This window comes from Pteropus vampyrus, unplaced genomic scaffold (assembly GCF_000151845.1).
Source record: "Pteropus vampyrus isolate Shadow unplaced genomic scaffold, Pvam_2.0 Scaffold1000004906, whole genome shotgun sequence".
In the NCBI taxonomy this organism is placed as follows: Eukaryota; Metazoa; Chordata; class Mammalia; order Chiroptera; family Pteropodidae; genus Pteropus; species Pteropus vampyrus.
Window position 1 is genome coordinate 1 of NW_011919308.1, and position 14,357 is coordinate 14,357.

The window sequence follows — 14,357 nt, forward strand, 5'->3', positions numbered from 1 at the left end:
TCATGCGATCTTGCTAGGGGATGAGGACTGGGGTGTAGTGAAGGCAACCAATAGTCTAAGAAAACTCTGGAATGTTTGCAGTCCTTGGAAGTAATAATATGTGGGTGCTGAGGTTTGTGTGTTGAAGTTTTGGGGTAGTGTTTTTCAATGTATGTGCATGGTGTGATTGTGAATGTCCATGTATCAGTTACTGTGTGTCCTTACGAGAGTTTCCTACTCACACGATACAGCACATTTGTCTGCTTTTTTAAAAGAAGCTTCCCTTCACTGCACATTTCCATAATTAACTTTTCCTTCCCCTGGCTGTATCTGCACATTTGCTTAATAGTCCTTCTGCTCATGTGGAGGTGGTGTAGAGATGAATGGGAGAAGCACTAACCTCATTTATGGAAGATCCAAAATTTGAACCCAGTCATGAGTTCCTTGTGTTCATGCTCTGTACCACTGACCTGCCCTCACTACTGGGGAACATGATTATCAGTGACCGAGCAACAAAGTGCCAGCTTCTGTGGCCATGCCTGGAAGTGCTAGTGCCTACACAGCTCCCACACACAGCCCATCTTGAGACGATGTCCTCAGTGTCACATAGCCCAGGCCAGCCACAGGTGCATATAACAGCTGGCCATGGCATAGCCCTTGGTGTGAAAGGCACGTGGAGGGCCCACATGCTTCTGGTCAGCTGAGATTTTGTAAGAGGTGAGAGGTCAATGTCGAGCAACTACTATCAGTGATGGGGTTGCTCCTCAGCCCATTTCAGGGCAGTTAAAAGTCAGGAAGGCAATATCACAATAAACCTTAGAAGCTCACAAATGCTGTAAAAACCTAAGCAAGAACAGTGGCAAGTAAGTACTCAAATTTGTACTGGTGGAGACACAGAAGCCCCTCAGCCTTACTGCACATCTTTTATGCTGCTGGCGTAGAGAGAGTCAGTGTTTCCCCCGGTCTCCCCTGTGCGAGGAACTGTCCTCCTGTCCACGCGCAGTGTGAGTATGGACAGCCAATGACTCTAAGACATGCACAATCTATTGAAAAAATACTGGAAGGAAAATATCACACGGTTCATGGTGACTATTTTAAATCGTGGGATATCGGTATTTTCAACTATTCTGCATTTGATTTTTTTTTTATGAAAAAGAATTAGTGAGTAATTCTAATGAGATACTTTTCCTAGACTTGAGTTTGATCCCCCAATCAGCTTGCTTTCCATCGACAACAAAATCTTACAGAAGAGAGTATAAATCCAATAGTAACATTTGTAAATTCTGCCCGAAGAATTGATTTTGGAAGAAGTAAAGAAGAGGGTGGCAATTTAGTTGAATCTCAAAACCGTAGAAACATCATAAGATTTCTCATAGCTCCATTTTACGGTTTACTCTTTGTTAGATCGACCATTTTCCATGGATTAAGTTCCCCTTAGCTAGAAAGCCAAGGGCTGTATTTCTTCTTTTCTCCTGCTACTGTTTTGTGCCTTCGTTCATCTGTTCAGGAAGGCGGCCTTGCCGAAAGCTCAGTTCCTTCTGATCAACCAGCCACATCCTCACCCTTCAGTCCAAAGACCACATCAGGCAGAGCTCCCTGTACGTCCTGGGCAACATCACCAATGACTGACACTTGCTCTGTGTTTCCCTAGCCACCGCCATCATCGTGGTGAAAGAGCCTTCTGGCGACAGGGCAGGCTGGTAAGGACCCAACTATTCCACATGTAAGCTCACCTTTCTTCCTTTGTGATAAAAATGTCGTTTTATTGTTTACTTATTTATTATTATTTATACCTACAGCACCCGCTCTTCCTAGGTGGTCTCCCATCCATGTACTTACCAGGCCCAACCCTGCTTAGCTTCTGAGATCAGACATCGGGCTTGTTCAGGATGGCATGGCCGTAGACTATGGACCGTGGCTCCACTGGGGCACAAACACAGGACCTTCTGCGTGTAAAGCAGACGTTTTAACCCCTACACTATGGAACCACATCCGATTCATTTTGTTACGGTAAAATTAAGACATGAAGATGTGAACATGTATACTCCAGATGGTAGACAATTTACTTGGTGGGTAGATTGTTGAGTGTGATTTCTTTTTTGAGTTTGTCGAGTGATTCCTGATTCAAGAGGGCATTTAAACTGTAGGGTAGGGAGCATTTTTCTCTGTATAGAATTTTTGTCCTTGAAGAAGAGTTGCGCCTTTGCCAATCCAAGTACATTCACAGACCTTCCATGAAGAATCAAAACTTTCCCACAGGTGTTCAGTATGTTTTCTCTTGAGGGCATTAACTCAAGTACTGTTTCCCATCTGGAGTCCTAAAGTCATCAAGAGAACAGAAGCCCTGTGCTGAGTATCCAGGATGAAGTGCTTCTAACAGTGTGTTTGTTGTTGTTGTTCTCTAATGGCAGGTGGATGCAGAAGATAAAAATGTATGTATTCAGGAATCACTCACTTGCTGAGGCTAAAACTGGGTAGAGCTTTCCTGCCAGTTTGGTCTGAAAGACCCCTGATTATGAATTTCTGCTGGAAATGAGGGTTGGGGTGAATTGGAAGGAAATGGACATACAGGGAATAAATGTGGCCTATTCTACAGTGCCTGGCAGCTGTAATGACTTTTAGGTTGTGGTCTGTGTGAGAGTGGACAGACAGTGACACAATGACACACACACACACACACACACACACACACACACACACACACACTGTATAAAAAAAGAATGACAGGGAGGGCATTACCATAGATGATGGCATCAATATCACATAATAGGATTTCACTGCTTACAAATCTTCTGTATTTTATTCATTTCATGAAAAAGGATTAGTGTGAATGAATACAATGGGGTAGTTTGTGAAGTGAATAATGTCTCCAATAAGTTTGCTTTCCATTCAGTAAAAATCCTTAGAGAAATGTTTTGATGAAAGTAGTACTAAGCATGTGTGGATTATGCAGGAAGAAATGATCTTGGAGGAAACCACAAAGACAGTGGCAATTCAGTTGATTTTCAAAACAGGTGGAAGGAGTAAGGCCTCTGTCTTTGAAACATAACATGATTGTCGTGTTAACTCTTTGTTAGATTGAGTACTTCCCACTGAGTGGGTTCCTTTCAGAAAGCCAAAGGCACATATTTTTTCTTTTCTTCTCTGCTCTTCTCCTTGGCCTTCCTTTCTCAAACAAGGAGGAGGGCCCAGCCAGCTCAGTTCATACGTACCCACCACTCTCATCGGTACACTCTCGCCCTCGTCAGCACTCAGTGGAGCACACTAGTCCTTTATAAACAGCAGCACCAAGGACTGACAGGCACTCTGTGTCGTCACGAACCCCTCGAGGACCTGCGGGAAGAGTGTCCCAGTGAGAGGGCAAATGAGCTGACATCCATCACCAAGGTAAGTTCGCCCCACTTCCCTTGCAATACAAATGAGGCTTTATGACTTTATCAGTAAAATTAACATATAAAAATGTGAGCACGCACATTCAGGATGATACAGACATTTACTTCGTGGTGAGAGTGTGGAGTGTGATTCTAGTACCAAGTGATAACTGTCATGAAAGGACCTTCAAAAATGACAGCTGCAGTTACAAACTGTGTGGAAGGGAGGATTTTTTGTCTTTGCAATTTATTCTCCTAGAAAGTGAAGCTGGTAATTGCCCACCCAAAATAACCTTGAGAGGGAGTTCCTCCAGGAAGGTTCTTGCCCTTTGGCCTGAATAGTTTTGTCCTGTTCTTGCTTGTGGGTTCTGATGATGCCTCCAGCGTTTCCCACCTGGTTTTCTAACGGAACTGCTTTAAGCAAAATCCTGTGCAAACAGTATGCGGCATGATGTGACCCTCATAGTATTTTCTGTCATTTCAAGTCATTCCACTTGCCCTTGAAGACGGTATGTATTTTGGAATCCTTCATTTCCTGAGGAAAAATCTAGAAACTGAGAAAGGGGTGGTATACTTGCTGGCTTTAGTGTGGAGAGCCACTTTGATTGCAGTTTCTTGTTGGCAATGTGAATGAGGGACGTGGTGATAGAGACTAATTTTCTAGGTAAAGGACTATGGACATGATCTCCAGCTCCAGTGAGGGGGAGTAGGTTGTGTGCATGGGTGTGAGTATGTGAACATGGGAATGCCTGTGGTGTAATTCTGAGTGTGTGCGTGCGTGTGACATTTTGAGTGTTTCTCTTTATGTTACAGTAAAGAACATAGTAGCTGATGTCAGATATCTAATAAACATTCGCCTCTCCATCGCATCATGAGTGGCTAGATACCTAAGTGTATTAATCACCTCGTACAGTTACAATGGGTGCATTTATTGTATGCCAAGTATAAACCTCAATAGACCGAAACGCAAATCCAAGCACCACCCAGGACAATGTTCACTGGCTTCTTAATGGATAAATCATGTTTTAGAATCTGTCACCATGCCATAAAAAATCTTTTTGTACAGAATATTACCTGTCAGCAGGTCTCATGGCATTTTTCATGGTCACGATGTTGCCACTTTCATTCACAATGTCTTTCCATCAAAGGAAGGTCTCAGAATGCCTCCACCCCTCCCCTTTCCCTGATTACTGGGCAGGGCTCTTCCCTTTTGCAGGTGGCCCCTGGAGTAGCCCCATGCCACACCCAGTTCTGGAGGATTCTGAGCCAAGACAAGCCTCCGATAATATTGGCTAGCAATTCACTGTGACTTTCTGCAAAGAGGGCTAATATTGACCGTAAGCCACTCTTGTTAAGAATACACAATGTCATTCTGTCTCCATCACTTCTCTGAGTTATGGACTTTGTGTGCTGGGCGAGAAACACTGTGTGTAATGTGAAGAGAACCAAGAGCTCTTCAGGACTGAGCGTCAGGGTAGCACTGGGCTACCACTCTAGGACAAAGGGGACATTGTGCACTACAAAGTGGGACAGAGAAGCTCCACAGTGTGACAGGAGCATCACCCTCCATGTCCCTGTGGCACCCACAGTGACATAGGGTCACGGTTTCTTCTGGAGGGCTTTGTAAGAAATCAAGTCCAGGAAGTTGGTTTAAGTTAATATTATATACAATGAGCCAAGTGATGGTTTGAGTTTACTTTGGACCAGGATATCTGTGAGAATTATGAATGTGGTAGAATTTCATTGCCCCCTAGATTTCATCTTTTCCTCACCAAGAAACCTGAGGCTGCTTCAATGTAAAATGTCACCAGTTTATCTCAGAACTTCTCTCCTTGACACAGGCTTGTCCTAGAAACCCTTAATCTCTAGATCACAGCTTCGTAGTGGAGCTGAAGGGAAGCCTGGTGGGCGTGATTCCATGTTAAAATGAGAGCTGGCACTACCTAGTCTCCAAGAAATCAGAGACAGCCACCAGTGGACTCCATCTGCAAGGACAGCTCCGAGAGGCTTAAGCTGGATCTTGAAAGGGAAACGACTTAGAGGAGCAGAGGAAGTTTCAGGAAGAGCACCAAGGCCCCATGGTGACCAGGAGGTGGCTTCGAGATCAGGACAGGCAGTATAACACGGTCACCTGAGCCTAGCCTGTCCCAGACCGAGGTTGACGTCTGCCCGCGTCTTGAATGGGGATGAGAAAAGAGAGGGCCATCTTGCTGGGGCGAACATGGTATAGACCCAGCATCTCTTAACCTGGAGAGAGGAGCTTCCTCCTTCTCTGTGTTCTCCCCTATCTGCTGTTTGACAACCAGACCCTTTCTCCTTCCCTCTCTGATAGCCTGCCTTCTTCTTACTCCCTTCCTAGCAACCCCCACTCTCCCTTCCGTATCTCCTTTATTTCTTTCTTTTCATTTCTGCTATTTCACTTCATTTCATTTTATTGTTTTATGAGAAAAAGTACACAGCATGAAATCAAACCTCTAATCCCCGTTTCAGTGCACAGTACAGCATTGATAACCGCATGCATATTGTCATAAGGCAGACCTCTAAAACTTTTTCAACACACATGAGGAAAACTGTCTGCCTGTTATGTAGCTCCATTTCATCCTTGTCCGATTCTCGACAATCAGGCTTCTACACTGTTTCTATGCATGTGACAAACTTAAATACTCACCTAAATGGAATTGTACAGTATTTGTTTCTCTGTGACCTTATTTCACTTACAATAATGCCCTCAGGTTTATTCCTTTTGCTGCAAATGGTTGATTTTCCTTGGTTTTTAAAGATGAATAATGTTCCCTTGAATGTATATACTGTTTTTTTTTTAATCCATTCATCTGTTGATGGACACAGGGCATTTCTGGATTTGGGCTACTGTGAATAATGCTGAAATGATCACAGGAGTGCGGTTATCTCCTCGAGACCGGGATTTCATTTCCCTGGGATGCAGAGCAACACCGTGACAGCTGGACCGCATTGAAGTTCTGTTGTAAATTTTTGAGGAACCTCAATACTGTTCTGCATGATGGCTTCACCATTTTATGTTCCCTCCGACAGTGTAGAAAGGTTGCAGTTTCTCCACCTTCTCACCAATATGTTACCTCCTTTTTTTTTTCTTTTGGATAATACACATCCCGATGGAAGAGAGGCACTATTTCATGGTCTTTTTGGTGTGCATGTCCTTGATATTAGCAATGTAGGGTATCTTTAGTAGCTTTATGGACTGTGAATGCTTGCTTTGGAGAAACGTCTTTTAAAGTCCTTGGCCATTTTTTATCAGGTTATATTGTTTTTGGTTTTGTTTTGTGCAATTGAGTGTTAGATTTTTATATATATTTTGAATATCATCTCTTATTCAGATATAAACTTTGCAAATGTTTACTCACATTCTCTAGGTGTCATTTTCTGGATTGTTGAAGAGACTATCCTTTATCTATTGTGTCAACCTGACACCTTTCTCAAAGATCATTTGGCCCTATCAATATGTTTATTTAGGACTCTCTATTCTTTTCCATTGATCTATCTGCCTCTTTTGAATGCCACTACCATGCTGTTTTGATTACGAAAGCTTTGTCTTGTGTTTTGAAGTCACAAAACACAAGGAGTCTCCTTCTTTGCTCCCCATTGTCAAGATAGTTCAGAAAAACCCAGAATAATAAATACTAGGGTATCTCCTATTGCTTGTGACACAAAAAGTGGAAACAAGAGGATAATAACACTCTAAGGAAGCCAATTTAAGGCGTCATGAGTACATTTACCCAGGGAATGAATACCCATTCCTCTCGCGGCCACAGGAGGAAGATTGTGATGGAATCTGTGGAACCTGGGAGGAAAGTAAGAAGTTGCCTGAGCAGCCGATCAGGGGATCCACCGGGAGAAGATGTGCCTGCTGATTCCAAGTTGGGTTCTTCATTATAATTTCTGCCTTTCTAGCTTTTCACGTTCTTCCCGACTCAGTTGAATAAGGTGGGCAGACTCGTTTGGGGAACTTTAATGTCGAGAGATCCCTACGCAGTCCCATCAGGCACCTCATCTCTTGATAGTGTTTGCTGAGGTCATTGTTTGAACCCCATGATTGTCTGCTTAATTCATACCACTGTCTAAGAAGGCATGAAGAGTTTGTAGATACTAGACTGTAGTGAAGAAGGAATGCACAGGGAGGCAGCACACTGAGCACTAGTGAAGCCACTACCTGCTGTCAGTCAGCCATAGCACAGGCTGCTCGGACTAATAGTCAGCAGACAGTGGAGGTTTCAGCCTTAATACACTGAATCACCAAAGCACCTACACAGAAGACCAGTATCCCGGTACATGGGCATTAAGTGCTCATCCAGGGTTGCTCAATGAAAGAGAAGCTAGTTTATGGTCAATGTGTCACGTGGAGTGGGTGTAGAGTGTACTGAGTTGGCTAGGGCATCAGCCAGATAACGGTGACTAAGTGTGGTTACCTGGTCACGGGGAAGGTTCAATGTGAGACAGCTGACAGTAGGCAGACGCTGGGGGAATATGGCCACAATTGGGACTTCCCTGGTCCTTTTGAGTTGCTTTGCTCAAAAGAAACTTTGTTTCTGGGGTCACAGCCAGAAAAGTAGAAGTGGGGTCTCCATTAGAAAGTTGGACTCTACAAGGCTCAGCCTCCCCCTACAGGACATCATCTCCCTCCCACAAAAACATGGAGGCAGGAACATTTGATGAAGACACTGAGGGCATGTCATCGTTCAGGCACCAAGGGCATGGTCTCAGGTGTTTTAGATGTTCAGGATCTCTGGACCCAGGATACCATCATGTTTTCTTCCCTGATTTACACTCATCTATGTTGTGTCTCTGGGAAAACTGCTTAATCTCTATAAACTTCGATGCTTTTTGGTGTAAATTACAAGTCACAGCTCCTGCTTTGCCTTCCCTGCTGTAAGGCTGATGTGGGGATTTCAGTAGATGATAACAGATACTCTCCATGAACTGGAAAGCATCGCCCCCATGCAAATGATAAAAGTAACCTTCCACCGTCCCTTGCTATGGAGCCATTCCAGTCCCCGCTCTGGATTCAGCTGCTACCAAGTGTCTGGCTTATACTTGTCATTCAACGATCGGACACTTACAGAACAATTACCTAAGACCAGCCACTTATTTTTCTCATAGCTTTGCCTGTATGTAATCATTTTTAGTCTCATCACATAATACTAACAAGTAGGCCACCTTAACATTTGCAGATTTGGGAACAGGATATTGAGGCCACAACAGGTCTCAAGGACTTTCCCAATACATGTGCAGCTTCTAAATGAGGAAGAAGAGATCAAAAGATTTTATATCCGGCCACACCACAGGGTAAATTCCTCAGCACAACTGGAGGAAGGTACTGTGGAAATATGCTCATTAAATCAATTCAGGGATAATTATTCACTGTTTTCATTTTAAGAGAAAATTATATAAATTCTAAGCCATGTTGTTTTTTTAATTGCATGCGTGCATTTTAAATGTCTCCATTCTATTGGTAGTGCTGTAGCTATAGAGAAAAGATGCATCGACAACCCAAAATGTGGTTCACGTTCAATAGTAAGCCGGTTCTCTAGCTAATGCACAGGAATTATTTGATTTTGGAGATGAGCTGAATAGATCTTTCTCTGATGCAGTCTCTCCTGAGTTGTAAAAAGAGAGACACTTTAATTAGAATAGGTTTAGATCAACATAAATGTTGATCAGATAATACACCTTGTTCCCATATTCTACACTTCCCATTTCCCATAGTCATAGCATCTTACATTTGTGTGATACAGTTGTTAAAATTAGTGAAATGATATAGATATATTTTTATTAAAAATTCCTGAGTGTACATTCAATTTCACTCAGTCCTGGGACATTCTTTGACCAGAGTACCGTGCATCACCATTACACTGTCATAGAGTTATCTGTACGCCAGTGTTCATAGTGCCGTTATTCATAGTAATCAACAGATGGAAACAACCTCTAAATCTGTCCATGAGTGTATAAATAAAATGTGATGGGTACTCGTAATGGAATTCTATTCATACTTGGTGACATGAGGCAGTCAAAAAAAAAGACAAATAATGTATAGAAGTTCCCTGGAAAAGCAAATTATTGTGATAGAAAGTACAAATGATCAAGGAATAAAATGGGGGGGGGGGGGTGGAGCAGTGGGGTGATTTCCTAATGGGATCAGAGGTTATGTGGCATAGGATGACACATTTGAGTAGAAGTAGTAGAGATGGTCCATATATTATGAATGTTACTAAAGCTACTTACCTATATACCCACAATATACATATTATTATACTTGATTAAAAAACAAAGGTTAAAAATCCAATAACAAAGATGAAGACAGTAGCAGCACATATGAATACATGTGCTGAGATGGTCTTGTAATATTCCAAAATTTGGGAACTTGGCCGGGTATACAATGGGCAAGAGGAGTCAATGAAACTCTATCATTGAAAGATAGCATACATTTTCGTTTTCCCTTTAGGATTATGTTAGATATACTGGAATCCATCTGGCTTTAATGTCAAAGGCTCCATTTCTCTTTCTTTCCTGCTCCTCTTTTTGCCCTTCCTTCAGCCACCCAGGAGGATGACTCTGCATCAACTCAGTTCATGTTTATTAAATGCCCACATCCACACACTCTCATCTCATGAGCACACCTTACAAATCTAGTGAAGTATGTCCTGAGCTGCATTACCAGTGACTGATAGCTACCTTATGTCTTTTTCTTCTCCCTAATGTACCGGTGCAGGATCACCCTAGTGATACCGCAGATGTGGAGGTCCCATTTATCCTCAAGGTGAACTCACTTTCTTGCACTGAGATAGAAAAGTTGCCTTTTCACTTTTTCAGTAAAATTACTAATATGAAAATGTTAACATATACATGCTAGATGACAGACATAATTTACTAGGTAGGGAAACTATCCAGTGAGAGTCTATTACCACCGATACCTGTGTTAAGAGGGCACCTCAAAATGATGGCAGTAGTTACACACTGTCTGGTAGAGCATAGTTCTTCTGCAGAATGTTGTTTGTTGTTTTCTTTGAAAGTTACAGCTGGAATTTCATGTTGGTATGTTTGGAGGTGAGAGCTGTCATGGGCAAATGGAAGTGAAAAGGTAAACGGTGATTCCTTCAGCATCTCTGATTTGAAGTTTGGTAACGGTGGTCAGTGTCGAGGAATGGGGGAGCCTCTCTTTTCAATAATTTTTTTGCTCATGTTTCTGTATCTAAGGATTATGTGTTAGAGAACTTCTCTGACTTTGGCAGCAAGGATGAAGACTGTAGGTAGGTACCAACACACAGGTTAAATCCTATGGGAGAGAGGTCTGGAAACAGTTAGTGGCATCTTCTGCTTGGAAAACTGAGGAAGAGAGATGTGAAATTATGCAAAAAAAATATGTGTAGAAGTCTGATATGTTCTTTTTCCTTCTGAATGATGTCACCGGAAGAATTGTTTCCGTGGGCTTTGAGATTGCCATGCTTTTCATCCTCTCTTCTTGCTTTGTTATTTAAAAATTATTTTTCCCACAAGACTTCTTCTCACTTCTCCCTAGGACAGAGCAATCAATCTCAGGGCTCAGCCATTGCTCGATTAGCACGCCTGGGAATCCTCCTTAGGAGGTGGTGGTGTTGTTTTCGTTAATGACCTATGATCGATGTACTCTATTGAGACACACAACTCCCTCCCTGGTACTTATTCCAGGGACAAAGCTAGTGTTTTCTAGCCAATGCATAAGAAGTAAACTCTCTTCCTTCTAAAGTAAACAAGCACCTTCGTGCTTCTGTGCTCATGTTTGTTCCTAATATACAGGGCATCCCAGAACTGAGAGAGAAAGAACAACTCCGCTGGCATTACAGCTAGTACTCCAGTATCCTTGAGTTCATCTCAGCCTCCACAAGTCACCCAAGTTTGAGGTGCTGAATGTGCTTCCATGGGAGAGACGCCTGTGTCCAGTTGCTTCTCCGGGCTCTACATGGCCGGTAGAATTCAAGAGGAAGCCCTTGCTCCCACAGCATTGCTGACCTGGCTCTTGAGATTGACCAAGCTCCAAACAGACTCACCCACCAGTAGGGCCGGTGGGGGGTGGGGCGCGTCACGAGATGTGGGAAATAGAGATGAGGAAAATAATGGATCCTGGGGTTCCACTAAATCATCCCAGGAGCAGCAAGATGCTGGCTTTCCACCCTGACTCTACATTTCCCATTTTTTCCCCAGGCCACCACACATCATTGCTGTCATTGTCTCCTCAAAGGCCACACTGCAGATGATGAAGTCTCTGACATATGGAGCATGTGTACACATAATTATCTCTTCTTTTAATCATTCATTAGGATTGAAGTTGTGTAAGGTATATGCTATGCTCCTTGTTGCTATTCTGGGTACACAACCAGAGAGGAGGGTGCCCAAATGAGACCCAGGTCTCCGGACTCAGAGGTTATTCATGCAACAACCACATACTGAAATCTTCCTGTGTACCAGGCCTTGTACTGAGCAGTAAAACTCGGGCCTTCGGAGAGGAGGTAACACGGGCAGCCCCACCCCTCACTCATTCCTTGAACTCTGTCCATGCCTGCCGGGATCCGGTGCCCCAAGAGTCGGAAGTGCAGGCTCGACTCTGCCACATGTTGGCTTGCAGTCACTCACCCATGTGCTGCCCACGCAGCACCGCACACAGGTGGCGCCATTCGGACGACTCCATCGAAATCAGGTCCACTTCCTGCCCTTCTAGATGACTGCGGAACGCGAAGCTTAGCCGCCACCACCACACTATATGTGGCATCTTCCAGGATTCTTGGCCAGGGAGAGATCCCTTCCTCCAGAAGCACCACCTTTGGCCTTCCCCGGAAGTCCCGCCTCCATCTTCCCCAGAAGCCACACCCTTGTCTCCGCCGGAAGTCCCGCCACTGTCTCCACCAAAAGTCACAGCCTTGTCACTGTTGAAAGCCACATCTTGTCTCCAACCGCCCAACGGATAGTCTGGGTGCATCCTCTGCCGAGGCGCTCGTCCTTGCCACGGTAACTATGCGGCTCGCCTGAGTGCCGCCCTCGTCACGAATCCACCAGTGTCAGCGTTTTTCCCTGACCAGCGTTTCCGCCGAGCCCAGCTTCGCGCGGGATCGCTGTTCCTGGAGGGACCGTGGACAGCTCTCCCCGTGGCCTCGAGCGTTCCCCTTCTGTTTGGACTCCAGGCCTCTTCCTTAGAGATCTTTTAGGTCCAGGTCCAAAGTGGACCTATAGAAGATTGTTGAAGCATATGTGCTTCTTCATAGTAATCATCTCCGTAAGCCTGAGAAATAGACACTGTATTTTCATTTGAGAAATGCAACCCTCTCTGGCAGCCTTACCAGACATCCTTTTCTCAATGGAAAACCCTCCCCCTTTCTCAGAATACACACTCCCTACTCTAGTTCCCTTTTTCATCCGCCATCCCTCTCATTTTATCACCATTTACCTTACAAGTGTTGTTACTGCTCTGTTCTGTCCCAGAGTCCAGGAGAGTAGCATATTCTGTGCAATGAATTATGGTTGCTGGATAAATGAGGAAATTGAGCTTAGTAAAGGATTTGGCCTGAATACTAGAATTTGACCCAGTTATAATTCAGAATCCCTTATTTGTACCACCTGTGTACTGCCTCACCTCATTGTTAAGATTTCATTTGTAGTCGAGTTAATATCTCCCTCAGGAAGGATGTGCTCTGCCGAAAAGTGATGGATAAGCATTCTGTTAAGACTAGAGGATTATATCCAAACACATGAAATCCCAAAGGGGAGTGTATATCTTCAGAAAGTTTTAAGTGCCAATGACTCCCCTGCCCTCACATAACTTACAGTCTAGTTAGAAAAACAGGTATTTAACAGTCACACAGAAAATTATGTAATTCAAACTTGTAAGAGATGCCAGAAGGATAAATAATGGCAGGATGCTAAATTGAGGTATCAGGGAGGCAAAGCATCATGGGGCTGGTAGACTGCATTTGTAGAAACCTGTCCTGGGAAGTGGTAGAATGTGGGGCATGCAGTGAGCCCCACCTGAAAGGAGGAAGGAGAAAGCTTCTGTTTAAATAGGATCAGGAACCTGAGACAGTAACTTCTCTTAGAAATGTTCCATGGTGGGCCAGTCAGTCCGCCCAAATATCCATGGAGTCCTCATGTCTTTAAAAGTAGAAAGAGACAGTAAAGCATAGGGACAGGCTTCCTATCCCATTCATGCACAGTATGTATAATTTGGTGATGAAATATACATATACATATGTATACATATGTATACATTGGTGTGAAAGTCAGATATAAAGTCCACATGGTGCAGGTCAGCACATAGATTCTAAGAGGTGTGAGGCCCTGTGGAGAACAATCTGGATCAGCACCTGTTGGTTTTGGGGTCACTCCTCACCCTCTGTCCCAAAAAGTTAAAAATCAAAGAGATTGCATCACAGAAGACCAGAGAAACACGCGAAACTCGTCAGCACGTACCCAAGGGACCGTGGCAAGTGAGAACTCAGAGTGAACCTCTTGCCCAGCTGGCGTAGAGAGAGACAGTGCTCCCCATGTAAGGAACTGTCCCATTGTCCGTGTCCTGTGCGGACAGACACAGTGGACAGACACTGACTCAATAAAACACACATACTTTATAGAAAAAATTGACAGTGGACAGACACTGACTCAATAAAACACACATACTTTATAGAAAACATTGACAGGGAGTAGATGATCACAGATGATAGCATCCATTCTACATAATGAGATTTCAGTGTTGTCAAATCTTCTGTATTTTATACACTTACTGAAAAAGAATTAGTGAATCAATATAATGGAGTAGTTTATGTAGAACTCAGTTATATCCCCAATAAGTTTGCTTGGCATCAAGTAAAAAACCTTACTTCAATATTTTGATGAATACAGCAACAGCATGTGTGGATTGTACAGGAAGAAATGATCTTGGGGGAAATGACCAAGACACTTGCAATTTAGCATGAATTTCAAAAGAGGCGGAAGGAGTCAGGCCTCTGTCTT

At 43.6% G+C, this 14,357-nt stretch overlaps 1 pseudogene; it reads right to left on the reverse strand.

Annotated features, from left to right (window-relative positions):
• Positions 1–1,769: 1,769 nt before the first annotated feature.
• LOC111735660 lies at positions 1,770–1,885 on the reverse strand (annotated as a pseudogene).
• Positions 1,886–14,357: the final 12,472 nt, after the last annotated feature.